The following is a 15,764-nucleotide window of genomic DNA, read 5'->3' on the forward strand; positions in this document are numbered from 1 at the left end:
CCTTTGTTACATAAATACGAACTCCTGACAGCAACTTTGTTCTCATTAAATCTCAGCACAATCAAGTGATCATGCCTTTATAGTATCCACACAAACACGTTACGTCCGTCTCACGAGCTCGTAAATTTAGAGAAGAACCCACCATCGTGGTGCTAGCCACACTTGGAGGTTCGACCAAGAGCAAGAAGAGGAGAAAGAAGAAGAAGATCAAGAGTCTCATCCAAAATTCTCACTCAAAAGGTATTTTATATTCTTTAAGGAATACAAAAGGTTTTTTTTCCTTTTGGTCTTTTTCCAATAATGATATCAATTAATCTACATTATCTTCTTAATGGGTTCGATTTTATAATATTGGATTAACCATTAATCTAATAAACTAATCTGTATCCATTAACTCAATAAGTCTAATTATCTCATAATTAGTTCTTAGGGCTAATACTAACAATCTCCCACTAGCACTAGTGTTAATCACTACAAAGATGACACCAACACTTTGAATTAACCCATTATTCTTAAGGTCCTTAGTATTTTAGTCAAACTAAAAAAACTCATCTCCAAAATAATATGTTCTTTGTATATGACCCAATAGGCTCTCATAATATTAGCAATGTATCTAAAATCATTTAGATATATAAGCAATAAGTGGCATATAGCAATACATCATTGCTACCCAAGTGATGAGAATGTCGAGATCCAATCGAACCTTTCTATGTCTATTATTTTATATGACTCAGTACTTCTATCCTTGATATCTAGATTGATCAATAAGGCATAGACTGTGTCATCCTCTTATCAATCTTTGTATTTCTTGATCTCTAAGTAGACACACTCAATCAAATAAGCTAAATATCTCATAATGACTAATTTGAGCATAGGCATGCATTCTTGTGTCCTACTTAATCAAAGGGCATATAGATATCACTTCTGTTATATGAAAGGAATAGATCTCATCTACATCACTCACATCTCTCCGCATAACTTATTATATACCAGTGATCAACTTTATAGTTTACCTTGTTACATGTGACGTTTGTGATACCAAAGTATAAAACTCTTTATATAGAGAACCATAGAGACTTCAGGTCTAAGGACTATTCATACCAATAGTCACTATCAGAATATTTATGAGACTCATATAATGATTTATAAAACATTCTAATGGTGGGTCAATTCAGTACATATTATCTAATATATACTCATATGTCAACGTGATATCTCATATCCATAACGTATGGAATTAAGTCATCAATTGACTTATATGCTAGTCTCAATGCATTAATATTATCCTTGCATGTTAATGATTTATTAGGAATAGTTAAGAGTAGTGTCTATATATATCTACAGACTTCCACTATCAATTAACCAATTAATATACTATAGACTAGAACCTACTGTCCTAGGACATTATTATACTTATTCATCTAGCACAGATTTGAAGTAAATATAATAACCATTGTCTTTTATTAATAAAATATGATCCAATATGTCTTAAGATAATCAACTCTTAATTGGCTCTTAGGACTTACACTAATAATCTCCTTATGTCACTAATGTCAATCACTGAAATATCTAATATCAGTGATCGAGTGTGACCATCATGCTTCCTCTATGTAAAAGTCTTAGTCAAAGGATCCGCAATGTTAGCATCGGTCCATACTCTGCATAGTCTCACATCTCCTCTATCGATGATCTCTTGAATGAGATGGAATCACTGTAGTATCTAATACTCAGCACCATTATTTAAGTAAAATGCATACCCTAACTGCGATCTGGAATCATCCTTATCAGTTTGGAAGCTTGCATCGCTATAACCCTTTATAGCGAGCTCCTCATCACCTCCAAATATCAAGAAATATTCTTGAGAAGAGAGCTCCTCATCACCTCCAAATATCAAGAAATATTCTTTCATTTTTCTCAAGTACTTAAGAATATTCCTGACTGCTATCTAGTGACCTTCACCTAGATCTGATTGTATCTGCTCATCATGCTTAATGCATATGAGACATCAAGGCGAGTATAAAGCATAACATACATGATAAATCTTATAGCAGATGTATAAGAAATCTAATCCATGTAGTCTCTTTCTTCCTTAGAAGAGGGGCATTGAGTCTTCGAATGACTCACACCATGTGATATTGGTAGAAATCCCTTCTTGGAATTCTGCATAACAAAGTGATTAAGCACCTTGTCAACATATGCACTACTCTGACTTAGAGCAAGCAATCTCTTAGATCTATCTCGATAGATCTTGATGCCTAAAATGTAGGCTGCTTCATCTAAGTCCTTCATTGAGAAATAATTCTCAAGCCAAGTTTTCACATACTATAGTGTAGGGATATCATTTCTAATGAAAAGTACGTCATCTTATATACAAGATGAGAAAGATGACTGTGCTCCCACTAACCCTCTCATAGACACAAGGTTCATCTTCATTCTTGATAAGACTAAACGCTTTGATTGCATCATCGAATCGAAGATTCCAACTTCTAGAAGCTTGCTTTAATCTATAAATAGACCTTTGCGACTTACATACCTTGCCAGCATGCTTTGGATCTACAAAATCCTTAGGTTGTATCATATACACATCCTCGAGTAGATTGTTGTTAAGAAATACAGTTTTGACATCTATCTGCTAGATCTCATAATCATAGTAAACTGCAATAGCAAACATGATCCAAATTGACTTGAGTATCGTAACTGGTGAAAAAGTTTTGTCATAGTCTATACCATGAATCTGTTTGAATTCTTTAGCCATCAGTCTACCTTTATAGGTATGCATAAGACCATCTATGTCAGTCTTCACTTTGAAGACCCACTTACACCTAATAGGTTTGATCCCTTTAGGTGGATTAACCAAATCTCATACTTGGTTAGTGTACATGAATTGCATTTTGGATCTCATGGCCTCTAGCCATTTCTCAGAATTTGGGCCATGTATATCTTTCTGATAATATATAGGCTCGTTGAGACCAACAAGTACTACATCACCATGATCAAACAAGAGAAAAAAATATCTCTAAAGTTAACGATGGGTCCTATCATATCTGCATAGAGATTGTTCTATTTGAACAAGTTGCTGCTGCACAACTTCTTGTGGTGTAACAAAATTATGATCCACAACATCTTGTGTACTTGTTCAATTTCTATCAAAGTTTCGGTGCTAATTTGTGTATCCTGAATTTATTTAAGATCAACTTTACTCCCACTAGTTTTTCTAAGAAATAAATTCTTTTTCTAGAAAGACATCATGGCAACAAACACTTTGCCTTGTATGGAATTATAAAAGTAAAATCCCTTCGTTTCCTTAGAATATCCTACAAAATAGCACTTGTCGGATTTGGGTTCTAGTTGCTCTGAAACTTGACATCGAACGTAAGCCTTACAACCCCAAATTCTCATAAAAGATACCTTGAGACTCTTCCTAGTCCATATTGTATATAGTGTCTTTATGATGGCTTTAGACAAAACGTGGTTAAGTGTGAAAGTAGTCGTCTCTAGAGCATATCCCAATAAAGAAATAGGAAGATCTGTCTAACTCATCATTAATCGTACCATATCTAATAAAGTACGATTTCTCCATTCTGATACACCATTCCATTGTAGTGTTCCAAGTGAAGTGAGTTGAGATATGATCCTAAACTCAACTAGATAGTCATAAAACTCTTGGCTTAGGTATTCCCTACCTCGATCTGATCGAAGCATCTTAATACGCTTGCCAAATTAGTTATGTACTTCATTCTTGAATTCTTTAAACTTTTCAAAAGATTCAGACTTATGTCTCATGAGATACACATAGCTATATCTACTGAAATTATCATTAAATATAATGAAGTATTGATAGCCTCCTCTAACTACTATATTGAAAAGGCCACATACATCAGTAAGTATGAGTCCTAACAAATTATTAGCTCTTTCGTTGTATCCATTAAAAAGAGTCTTTGTCATCTTGCCTAGTAGACAAGATTCGCATACCTCGAATGATTCAAAATCAAATGAGTCAAAAAGTATATCCTTATGAAGTTGTGATATGCGACTCTTATTTATGTGACCCAAGCGACAATGTCAAAGATATATTTGATTCAAATCATTAGGTTTAAACTGTTTGATATTTATATTATAGATTGGATTTTCAAAGTTTAAAACATAGAGTTCATTTATAAGATGTGTACTACAATAGAACATTTTATTAAAATAAATAGAATAACATTTATCCTGTATTACAAATAAATAACCTTTTTTGTCTAAACAAAAAATAGAGATAATATTCTTAGTTAAGGCAAGCACATAACAACACTCTTCAAATTCTAAGAAAAACTCACTAACAAAGATAAGGAATATGTTCCTATAGCTATAGCCACAACTCTTGCATCATTACCTACGCACTGGTTTACTTTGCCCTTTGTCAACGATCTACTATTTCTCAGGCCCTACACATTCGTACAAATATAAGATGCACAGCGAGTATCTAATACCCATAAAGAAGAAATAGATAAATTGATTTCTATAACATATATACTTAAGGCAGAAGTCTCACTTCTCTTCCTTTTAACTTCCTCGAGGTACAATTTACAGTTCCTCTTCCAGTGTCCGGTCTCACCGCAATAGAAGTAGGTTCCTTCCTTAGCCACCCCACTTTTGGGTTTCAATGCATGAGACTTGCCCTTGTCTTTGGCTTGGATCTTACCCTTGCCTTTGGCTTCCATTTGTCTTTTCCCTTTTGCACCATTAAAATGGTATTAGGTTTTACCTTCTTAAGGTTGAGTTTAGCAGTTTTCAACATGCTTAACATCTCATGTAATGACTTGTTAATTTTGTTAGTACTCCAAGGTAGTTTTAATGTAATCAACCAAGTCCGATTAAGTCTTGTTACTTTTTAACCCCTATGTCTAAGTGTGCAGAAACTTAGGAGCATAAGAAGTCGAGCAAAAGATACATCTGGCAAAAAGGATGGCACGGAAGAGAGCCGACGGGCTCGGTGTGTTTGAGGGACGAGGTGCTGCGGAAGAGTACGCAGGATGACGAGAAGGAGACGTGCAACATTTTCGAGGGATGAGAAGCCGGAGCAGAAGATTGCTCGAAAGGCAGAAGTTGGGTTCGAGTGAACCCTATTCCGGATGGCCAAATCACCTAAGTGAGTGGAGCTGGAGCGGAAGACTCGGACAAAGTGGAACGGAACCGAAGCTAAAGATCGGGACCAAAAGTCAATAGAATGTTGACTTTCTTGGTCCGAGCACCCGAGTTCACCGGACTCCGAGCGCCTGGAACCCTTCCGGACGCCCGAACTAGGATTTTTATCTGGAACGCGTCAAACATGATCCATTGAGGAAACGATAAAGTTTTATCCTCCTCCAAGCGCCTGGAAGCCTTCTAGGCATCCCGACCAGGGCTATAAATACAACACTGGTCCTAGAAGCTAAACACAACACTTGTAATTGATTTCGTTTGAGTTTAGCTTTCTAGTTGTGAGATTTAATTACTGTAAGAGGCTTCTCCGTATAGAGAAGATTTTTACTGGGCTTTTCATCTTCCTTAGATTAACAACCTCCCCGGTTGTAACCAAATAACTCTTTCTGAGCATTTTCTTTACTTTGTCTCTTAATACTTCTTATACAAGTGTTTATTTTGATAAAGCTATAAGTTAAGGAAGATCTTTTCATTTTATTGTGTAGGATACTCACCCTCCCTCTAGCCAGTCGCTAAGGGACCAACAAGTGGTATCAGAGCCCAACAACTTCAGGAGGACTAACAGTCGAACAAAGCACTTAAGATGGCCAGACCGAGTATCTTCCCACCAAATTTCGAGGGGGAGTTCATGAGCTGGAAGCAAAGGATAGAGATATTCTTTAAGACAGATTTTGATTTACTCTTAATAATGGAATTTGATTTTATAACACTCGAAGGCAAAGAAAAATACCAATGGACTAAGAAGGAGCAAACCAACTTCATGGCAAATGGCAAAGTAAAGTTCCATCTGCTAAGCGTCTTACCGACACAAGAAATCAACCAGATCGGAGCCTACGAGTTTGCCAAGGAGCTCTGGGAGAAATTTCTAAAACTACACGAAGGAACCTCGGAGACAAAACTCGCAAGACGGGATATGCTCAGAAACCAGATCAGCAACATCAAACTAGAAGAAAGTGAAACCATTGCACACCTTCACTCAAGGATCAAGGAGCTCATCACCGGACTCGCGAATATTGGAGAAAAGGTAAACAACTGAGATTAACTAAGGTACGTACTTAACGCATTCCCTAGAAATACTGAATGAGTATCATTAGTTGATGCTTATTATATATCTAAGGATCTAGAATTAACTACTTTAGAAGAATTATTTTCAACATTTAAAGTCCATGAAACAAGATGTGCAGATCTAAAGAAGGAGCCAAAGCACAACATTGCCTTGAAGGCAAAGATAGATGAACGAAATTATTGAGTGTGGGGAGCATGGGCATTACAAGAGTAAGTATCCCAAATTGGCCAAGAAGAAGGGCCAAGTAGTACCCAAGGGCAAGGAGAAGCCCAAGGAGATTGGTCCCACGAAACACAAGAGCAAGGAGCACATTGTGTGCTTCTCATGCAATCAAAATGGGCATTACCGGACTCAATGCCCAAAAGGGAAGAAGCCAATCAAAGTTAAAGGAGGAAGCATAAATTAAGGGGGAGCTTCTAAAAGCAAACCCAAGGTAACCTTTAATAGTGCAATTTCCTTTAGTCATGATAAAATGTATGTTAGAAATAACACTCATCATTTTAATGCAAATTATCATGAAAATAGGAAGCATGATAGTGTTAAGGGAAAATATATTCCTCCTCATGTTAGAACTACCACACCTAAGGTTAGGAAGGTAGATAACTACTTAGGCAATAACTCTAAGGACTTTAGATATATGCCTAAATATAGAAATGCTCATAGGAGTCAAGAAAAATCCAAATCTATGGATTTAACAACGGAAAACCAAGTCTTGAGGTCAAGACTTGATAACTTAGAAAGAACCCTAGTAAGAATGGAAAATCTTCTTAAGGGTCAAAATGAGCAAACTCTAGGGAGAGCTAGACAAAAGTCATCCAATGGCTATAGAGGTTTGGGATATAAACCTAAAGTCAAGAAGGATGTGACTTCTTTTCATAGAGTTCCATATAGCTATGGGACCAACCCTACATTTAGAGGTCAAGTCAAAGATACTGGGAAGGAATCCCCAAAAGTACTTTTGGAAAGACCAATGTGACTAAGACTTCTAAGAAGTCTAACAAAGTCACAAAGAAGGTCACAAGGGAGATCATCCCTAGAGTTGACCTAGTAAAGGTGACTAAGACTCTAAAAGGCCTAATAAAGTCACAAAGAAGCTTACAAGGGAAGTTATCTCTAGAAGTGACCTAGTAGAAGTGACCAAGGCTTCTAAGAAGCCTAGAAAAGTCCTTAGGAAGGTATCTAGGGAAGTTATCCCTAGTGAGTACCTAGAGCATCCAAGGGCACTAATAGGTATTGGGTTCCTATGAACATATTCTCTACACCCTATATGGGTTTAGAGAGTGTCAACTTCAATTGGAAGGGTAGTTAACCCAACCTTGTTAAAGTTGACACTTGAGAGCATTTTCAAGGTTATTGTTAACCTTTGAAAATGAAAAGGATTGTAGGGTTACTCTTTGAAAGAGTAATATATGTGCCAAAATTTGAAGAGTTGAACTTAATCAAATTGGCACACTTAAGAAAAGTATAAGAAAAATTAAGTTAGAATTTTGATATTTTTTTAAGGAATTAAGAGAAAACTCATGCTTTAATCAAATGTGATTAAACCTTGAAGAGCAAAAATGTGTCAAAGTTTGAAAAGTTGAACTAAGTTAAATTGACACACTTGAGAGAAGCAAAAGTAATGCCAAATTTGGAATTCAGCATTTTCTTATGGAATTAAGGGAAAAGTAAACCTTAATCCAAATTGTCACTCTTGGAAAGAGTATCATATGCCAAATCTTAAGGAATTATTGTTTGAATTAAATTGGCACAATTTGGAGAATCATAAAAAATACCAAGTTGGGATTTTGGTATCTTCTTAGTGATTTAAGGGAAATCTAAGTGTCAATCTAAAGTGTTACTATTTGGAGGAGTAAAATGTGCCAAGTCTTGAGGAATTGGACTTAAATTTAAATTGGCAAAAATGCAAAAAGAAATACCAAGCTGAAAATTTGGTATTCTATTGAGGGGTTAAGGGAAAATTTAAACCTTAATCAAATTAATTACTCTTTGAAAGAGTAAGTTGTGTCAAACCTTGAGGAATCACATCAAAGGTAAGTTGGCACACTTGGAGAAAGGATAAGAAATGTCTAGTTGAGATATTAGTATGTTCTTAAGGGATTAAGAGTAAAATCAAGTCTCGATCTTAATGTTTGATCCTTAAAGAGAGTAATATGTGCCAAATAGATATTTGAGGATTGAATTCTTAATTTCAATTGGCACAAATAGAAAAGGAGTAAAAGAAATGCCAAGTTGGGTTTTGGCATTCCTTCAAGAGATAAGCAATCTAGGCTTAATTTTAAAGGCTTAGCTAAGGTTTAAGGATACTTAGATAGGTTATCTAGATATATTTTATGTATGCTAAAGTGTCATGATTAATTGCCTATCATATATCATGACATCATGTGTTGCATTCATTTTTATTATAAAAAATACAAAAATAGCATGTCATGTCATACATACATCATGTAACTATAGCATGCTTTTCTTTTGAAAATTACTTATTTTGATGTATGCCATGTAACATCATGCATTATGTTAATTTCCTTGTAATTAAGGACAAAAGACATTTATTAAGAATGGTAAATATCCCAACAATTGGTATTATACCAAATGACATCCTAGGTGGATGATCATAAGTCTCTTAATGCCTAGATAGATATGCATGATCCCTTAGTTTAGGATAAAACCAAATATACATCTCACAAAGAATCATAAGGTGACTTGTATGTGTTTTAGCACACATTAGATATAAGTGAGATGTTAGGATGGTGAACAAAACTCAAGATGTTGATTTAGTGCATCTTGTTGAGTTTTAGGTTCATCAAAGCACATAGTCATGTGACTTCCAATCATTGGGAAAGCTAATGTACAAGTCATGTGCATTGAGCCCCAAAGAACATGGTTGGATATTGGTTTTAAAAATAATTTTAAAATACTTTTGGAAAACCTTGGTGAAGACTATCTTTTGATAGTGATCATCATTGAATACTAAGACACAAACTTGAAGGAAACACTAAAGTTTTTACAAGTTTTCAAATTTGTGTCAATCTTTGAAAATAAGAAGTATTTTCATAGAAAACTATTTTTTCTTGATAAAGTATACCCTAAATAATGTCTACATGAATTCTCATGTTTTTTAAGAATTTTGTAGAATTTTTGGGGAGTTTCTGAATTTCGCTGAAATTGAATTTCAGGAAATCAGGAATCCAATCGATCAGCTGATCGATTGGGATGGGTTCGATCGATCAGCTGATCGACTGGCAAGCTAATTCCCGTGAACAGAAGGGTAGTGAATCGATCAGCCGATCGATTGATCCAAGTTGGATCGATCATTAGATCGATTCAGAGGAAATTTCTGCGAGCAGTAGCTTGCGGAATCGATCAATGGATCGATTGAAGTGATTTCAATCAATTGAGTCCCAACTTCAATCGATTGGGAAGTTTGATTATGGTTGGAAAGCATGATTTCAGCACTTCAAGTCACTTCGAGTCCTGTTAACCACTCTAAACCCCTTGGAATACATTTGTATACGTTTAAGGGGAATTTTTCATGATGAAAACAAGTATGGATTGGTTAAGAGAAACCAAAGTGAAGTTTAGGATAAGGTTTAGTTTCAATTCTGAATTTTGGAACATTAAAACTTCAAGTTTTGGTTTTCAAGGGTCATTAACCATTCCTAACCCTTTGGAATATATTTGTATACACTTAGGGGGAGTTTTCATGATGAAATCAAGCATGGATTGGTTAAGGTAGACTTAGGTGAAGTTTAGGTTGGGGTTTAGTTTCATTATTGAATGTTGAACCTCAAAACTTCGAGTTTTAGTTTTCCTAATTATTTAGGAACTCCAAGTCATTGTTGGTGCAATGATAGAAGTTTGACCATGTTTTTAGGGGGAGTTACTCTTTGAAAACATAAAAATCTTTTCAAAGACCTTGGAAGGGGGTTAAACCTTCGTAATGAGTTAATACTCAGGGTCGAGTATTGGGGAGCAATGAAAGATTTGTTATCTTCATTGATAGGATGATAAATGCTCTCAGATGAGCATTGTGGAGTAGATTATTGCTCAAGGGGGAGCATTGGGTTAATGAAGGGGATCAAACCTTCATTGGTAAAGTGAAAAATGCTCTTGGATGAGCATTGAGAAGAAGATTACTGCTCAAGGGGGAGCATTGAATACAATGAATGGGAGTTTCATTGGGAAGTTGATGCATGCTCTAGGATGAGCATTATGAAGTGAAGTAGAGCTCAAAGGGGAGCTTTGGAGACAATGAAGAATATGAGATCTTCATTGTGGGGTTGTTAACAACATATGAGGTTGTTAAAAACTTATGGAGAAGAATTTATTCTCTTGATTTGATGTGTGACAAAGGGGGAGAATGGAAGGTTAGGTTAGACCTTCATCCCAAGTAGGGGGAGTTTGCCCTCTAGGAAAGAGAGAGAATGAAGGAAACCTTCATTCATGTCTTGTCATGAAAAGGTTAAGGCTATGGGATTTAGCCTTGTGATAAAGAAGAAGTTAAGGCTATGGGATTTAGCCTTATGATAAAGAAGATATTAAGGCTATGGGATTTAGCCTTAGTATAAAGAAGAGTTTAAGGCTATGAGATTTATCCTAACTTAGAAGTATTGCCAAACATCAAAAAGGGGGAGATTGTTGGGGTAATTTCCCTAGGTCAAGTTTGATAAGTTGACTAAGCTTGAGTTGAGTCAAGCTTGAGTCGGGATTTGAGTTTTGATGTTTGACAATATAAGGAGATTGCTGGAGCAATTGTCCGGTTATGGAGATGGTCAAAGGGTTGACCAGGTTGATGAGAATACAAGTCAAGTAGGTCAAGGTTGACAGGTGACTTGACTGGGAAAGTCATAACTGGAGGTTAGGCATATGGAAGTCCTAACTGGAGTTTAGGCAGTGGTGGAAGTCCTGACTGGAGGTTAGGTAAATTGGAAGTCCTAACTGGAGTTTAGGCAGTGGTGGAAGCCCTAACTGGAGGTTAGGCAAATTGGAAAGTCCAAGTATGATCTTGGCAAAGGAGAAAGTCCCAGTGAGGAGCTAGGCAATTGGAAAGTCCTGGTGAGGAGCCAGGCAACGGAAAGTCCAAGTGTGATCTTGGCAAAGGTTGTAAGTCCAAGCATGTGGTCTTGGCAAGGTAAGTCCTAGTGTGACTTGGCAAGGAGAACTCGGTAACTAAGATGAGGCTGAAGGAAGCTCTTGAAGGCGAGGCGTGAAGGATGGGGAGATATCCGAGGGACGCAATGCTGATGGAGGAGGCTAGAACGCTAGTTCGAGGTTAGTCGAGTGTGGTGGTATAATCCGACAACTAGGATAAGACCGAAGAAAGCTCCTGAAGGCAAGGCGTAAAGGATGGGAGATATCCGAGGGGCGCAAGGCTGATGGAGGAGGTTAGAAGGCTAGTTCGAGGTTGGTCGGGTATGGCCAAATGCTAGGCATGGAAATCCAACAGGTCACGGTTGACCAGGAGTTGGGTTGGAGGCTTTGGACTTGAGTTTGAGTCAAGTCCAGGCTGGTCAATCGATCGGGCGATCGATTGAACCAGGGTCCAATCGATCAGTCGATCGATTGGAGTGTGCTGCGATTATGGGAAGGCCCAATCGATCGGTCGATCGATTGGGAGGTGAAATCGTGAGCACAGAAGCCTTCCCAATCGATCGGGTGATCGATTGGGGGCTGCCAATCGATCAGCCGATCGATTGGGCAAGGAAGTTCTTGCACGATCGCGAGAACACAGAAAGGCTCTGAATCGATCGAGCGATCGATTCAGACAGTCCTAATCGATCGGTTGATCGATTGGGCAGCAGAAGCTCGCGCGTAGATGCGAGAGCACAGAAAGGTGCTGAATCGATCGGGCGATCGATTCAGACAACCCCAATCGATCGGTCAATCGATTGGGAAGTGACCGTTGCGCAGGATGCATGTGATGGATGGTTGCGATGAAGCGGTGCTGACGTGGCAATCGATTGGGGATGAATTGGATCGATTGGGAGCACAGTTTAAAGCCTGTGCGGAGCGTTTTCTCCGTAGATTTTTGCAATCTGTTTTTTGCGAGCTTTATGCGATCTTCACAGCGATTTCTCCAGCACTCACACCAGTTCTTGAAAACACTTAGGGAGCATCTCCAAGGTTCAAGAGGCAACACCAAGTAGCAAGAAGAAAGGTGTATTTACTTGTATTCTTGTTATTTCTTCTTGTATTTGTGTTTGTGTTGTGTGTGAGTTTGTACGAGGCTTCTCCGCCTCCGGCTGCGACCGAGAAGGATGTTTTCATAGTGGAGATAGCGTGTCGTGTGTGGATCCTTGGATTAGTCACCTCTTCTTGAGGTGGATACCAAGTAAATCCTTGAGTTAGCGTTGTGTGAGTCTTGTATCTCATTTCCGCTGCATATCAACAACAAGACGAAGCAAACCGACGCAAGCGCGACGAACCGCTATTCACCCCCCCTCTAGCGGGCACAAAGGTCCCAACACTCGGGACATGGGTAGACTTAACCATAGGCGGACTCAGGCGTAGTCGATTAAGTCAAGGGGTTCAAGCAATCGAAATAAAGCTTTCGACTGACAGATCTTCTGGTCAACTAAACTAGCAGGTTTGATCAACCTATACATAATATTATCTATTATCCATTTGGATAAGCTATCACAATTTGGATCAAGCGATTGAATATCGAAGTCGAGCAATTGAAAGTCACTTGGAGATTGATCTAGTAGTGTAGATCCAATGTAAGCAGGATTGAGTGATTGATGAGTAGGATCAGGTAATTGTATATCACGTGCAATGCGATCCATTTCAAAGATCCAAGTTGATCAGGTTCCGGTCAATTGGAAGGTATTTCAGATGACCAAAAGGATGCCACATCAACAACAACGATGAGTTGAGATCTCTTTATGGATGACATTAACCTGCTATGTCAACAGTTTTTAATTTATCGAGCAGGGTTATCTGATCGATTGAACATGCCACGTTAGCACTTGGCCAGAGTTATAAAAGGAGGTGAGGAGTTTGTGTTCAAGAGACCATGCAGCTACAACCAAAGCTACATTCGAATTGTTCTATTTTATTTCTTATCTAATATCTTGTACTCATACTATGTAAATGGTTTCTCCGCCTTCAACACTTTATTGAAGAGGAGAAGGATATTGGACATATGACTTATGCTTAGGCCTTAGATGTAGCAACCCTAGGGGGTTGTGAATCAAATAAATCATCATATCCTTTCTGTGTTATGTTTATTATTTTTCTTAATTAATGCGTGTGTGGTCTTGCTAAGCAATTAGCAAGAGAAAATATAGTTTAATTTATAGGTACCTCCTCTCATGACATGTAGTGCTTTAACCACACGCTCAATTGGTATCAGAGTCGAACCGCCCACGAGGACTAATCACTGATTGAGCCACTAGATCAGGCGTATTAAGGAGATTGGAAGAATGGATGTGCATCCATCCACAAAAATTCAAGGGTGAATTCGCGATATGGAAGAAGAAAATAGAGGTATTTGTTAAAATAAATTTTGAAATAGTGCTATGTGTTAAATATGATTTTGAGTTGCCTAATAATGAAGATGGAGAGGAACTTGAGAAGCATAGATGGACTAAAAAATAATGATAAGAATTTATGACAAATGGTAAGGCTGAGTTTCATTTATTAAGTATTTTACCTATGTAGGAAATAAATAAGGTCAACACCTATCACTCTATCAAAGAATTTTGAGAGAAATTCCTAGAGCTCCATGAATAGGCCTTGAAAGCAAAGTTGATCAAACATGACCTACTAAGAAATCAACTCAGCAACTTCTAATTATAGAAGGGAGAATCAATGGCGCAACTTCAAGTTAGACTCAAGGAGATCATTACAAATCTTAGAAATCTCAAAGAAATAATATCTAGTCGTGACATTCTAAGATGTGCTCTAAATGCTTTTATGCATACTTAAGAATGAGTGTCGACACTGCTACTACATTTAAAAGAATCTTGAGATAAATACATTAGATTTTTTTTAAATACCATGGAATTACATGAATCTAGATTTTCAGGGTTAAAAATCAGGTGATATACAAAGAAACATGACCCTAGTAGCTCAAAAGTAGTCGTCTCTAGAGAGTGATCAAGAATCCTATCTGGTGAAGGAAAAAAATTAAAGCTAACAATTTAACAGAAAACAAGCAACAAAATTATTAAAGAAGAAGCAAAAGTGAAAGGTAAGGTGCTTCAACTATGACGAAGAGAGTTACATCATAAAAAATTTGTCTCAAGCTCAAGAAAAAGACCAAAGAGAAGGGCAAAGACTTAATAAATGAGGTAAGGGCTCAAGAAAATTTGTCTCATTACATCATCTAATGAATCTGACATAATAAATGAGGTAAGAAATTTACCATCCAATACACTTTATGATGCAATTAAGATGTTATCTAGACTTTATGTAAAGTTAGAAATAAATGTATTGAAAAAGGAATAAAACAGACTTAGAAAATAAATTGACAAATTCTTATTTAAAAGAAGAATTTAAAATTTTATCAAATGAAAATTTAAGGTTAAGGGACCTGGTAGAATCTTTAAAATTAACCTTAGAAAAATTTTATTTGGTTCAAATAATTTGAAATTGTTGTTGAACAATCAAAGAATGAAATTTGGAAGAGAAGGCTTTATGTTGAAGGACCTAAATGTAATTTTATAAACATTGGGTCAGATTAAAAAAGTATGGAAAACATTAATTAATAAAAAATATTTGATAAACTCAGTAGGTATAAATTGATTTTGGGTGCCTAAATCAATTTTGACTTGTTAGGAAAAACTCGAGAATAGTCAACTATAGGAAAGATCTACTGGTTTAATAGTAATACAACAATAAGGTTACCTTTGCTGGTTTAATGACTTGTATAGAAATCATTAGCCAATGACAATAATAGTAATAACGAATACTATGGTAAAACTACATTTAGATTTACCAAGATCCACTGGTATGGTCGACCTTGGAGTTCACTCCTCCAAGACTTCTCGTTACCTAAGGTTACCTCCCTCTAAGATTTTCTCCATCTGACATCACTCACCAGAACCTAGAGTTACCACCCTCTAGGGTTTTCTCCACCTGACTTCACTAACCAGGACCTAAGGTTACCACCCTCTAGGGGTTTCTCCACTTGCTTCACTCACCAAGACTCAATATTGGATCAGCCCACCAGGGATTCAACATCGGGTCCTCCAGACCTATCGAATCCTTCTACCCGGCTTCCACGATCTACCGAGATTTATCTTACCTAGCCGCAACTAAGACTTCCCTTGCCTAACCACAATTAGAACTAGTCACTCGGTTGACTTCTTACCCTTGCCTAGCCGTGACTAGGACTTCCCTTGTTCAAGCTCCATTAAACAGATTTGTCAGAAATTAAAACCTTGGAGGTCGATTGCACCAACATCCATAGGTACTCAATGAGTTAGGATCCGGTGGAGTATGGTGAAGGATAGTATGGGAGACCTGAGGGACCTGAATGGACGAGAAGCATTGGAGACAGTAAGACATT

This window comes from Zingiber officinale, chromosome 2B (genome assembly GCF_018446385.1).
Source record: "Zingiber officinale cultivar Zhangliang chromosome 2B, Zo_v1.1, whole genome shotgun sequence".
In the NCBI taxonomy this organism is placed as follows: Eukaryota; Viridiplantae; Streptophyta; class Magnoliopsida; order Zingiberales; family Zingiberaceae; genus Zingiber; species Zingiber officinale.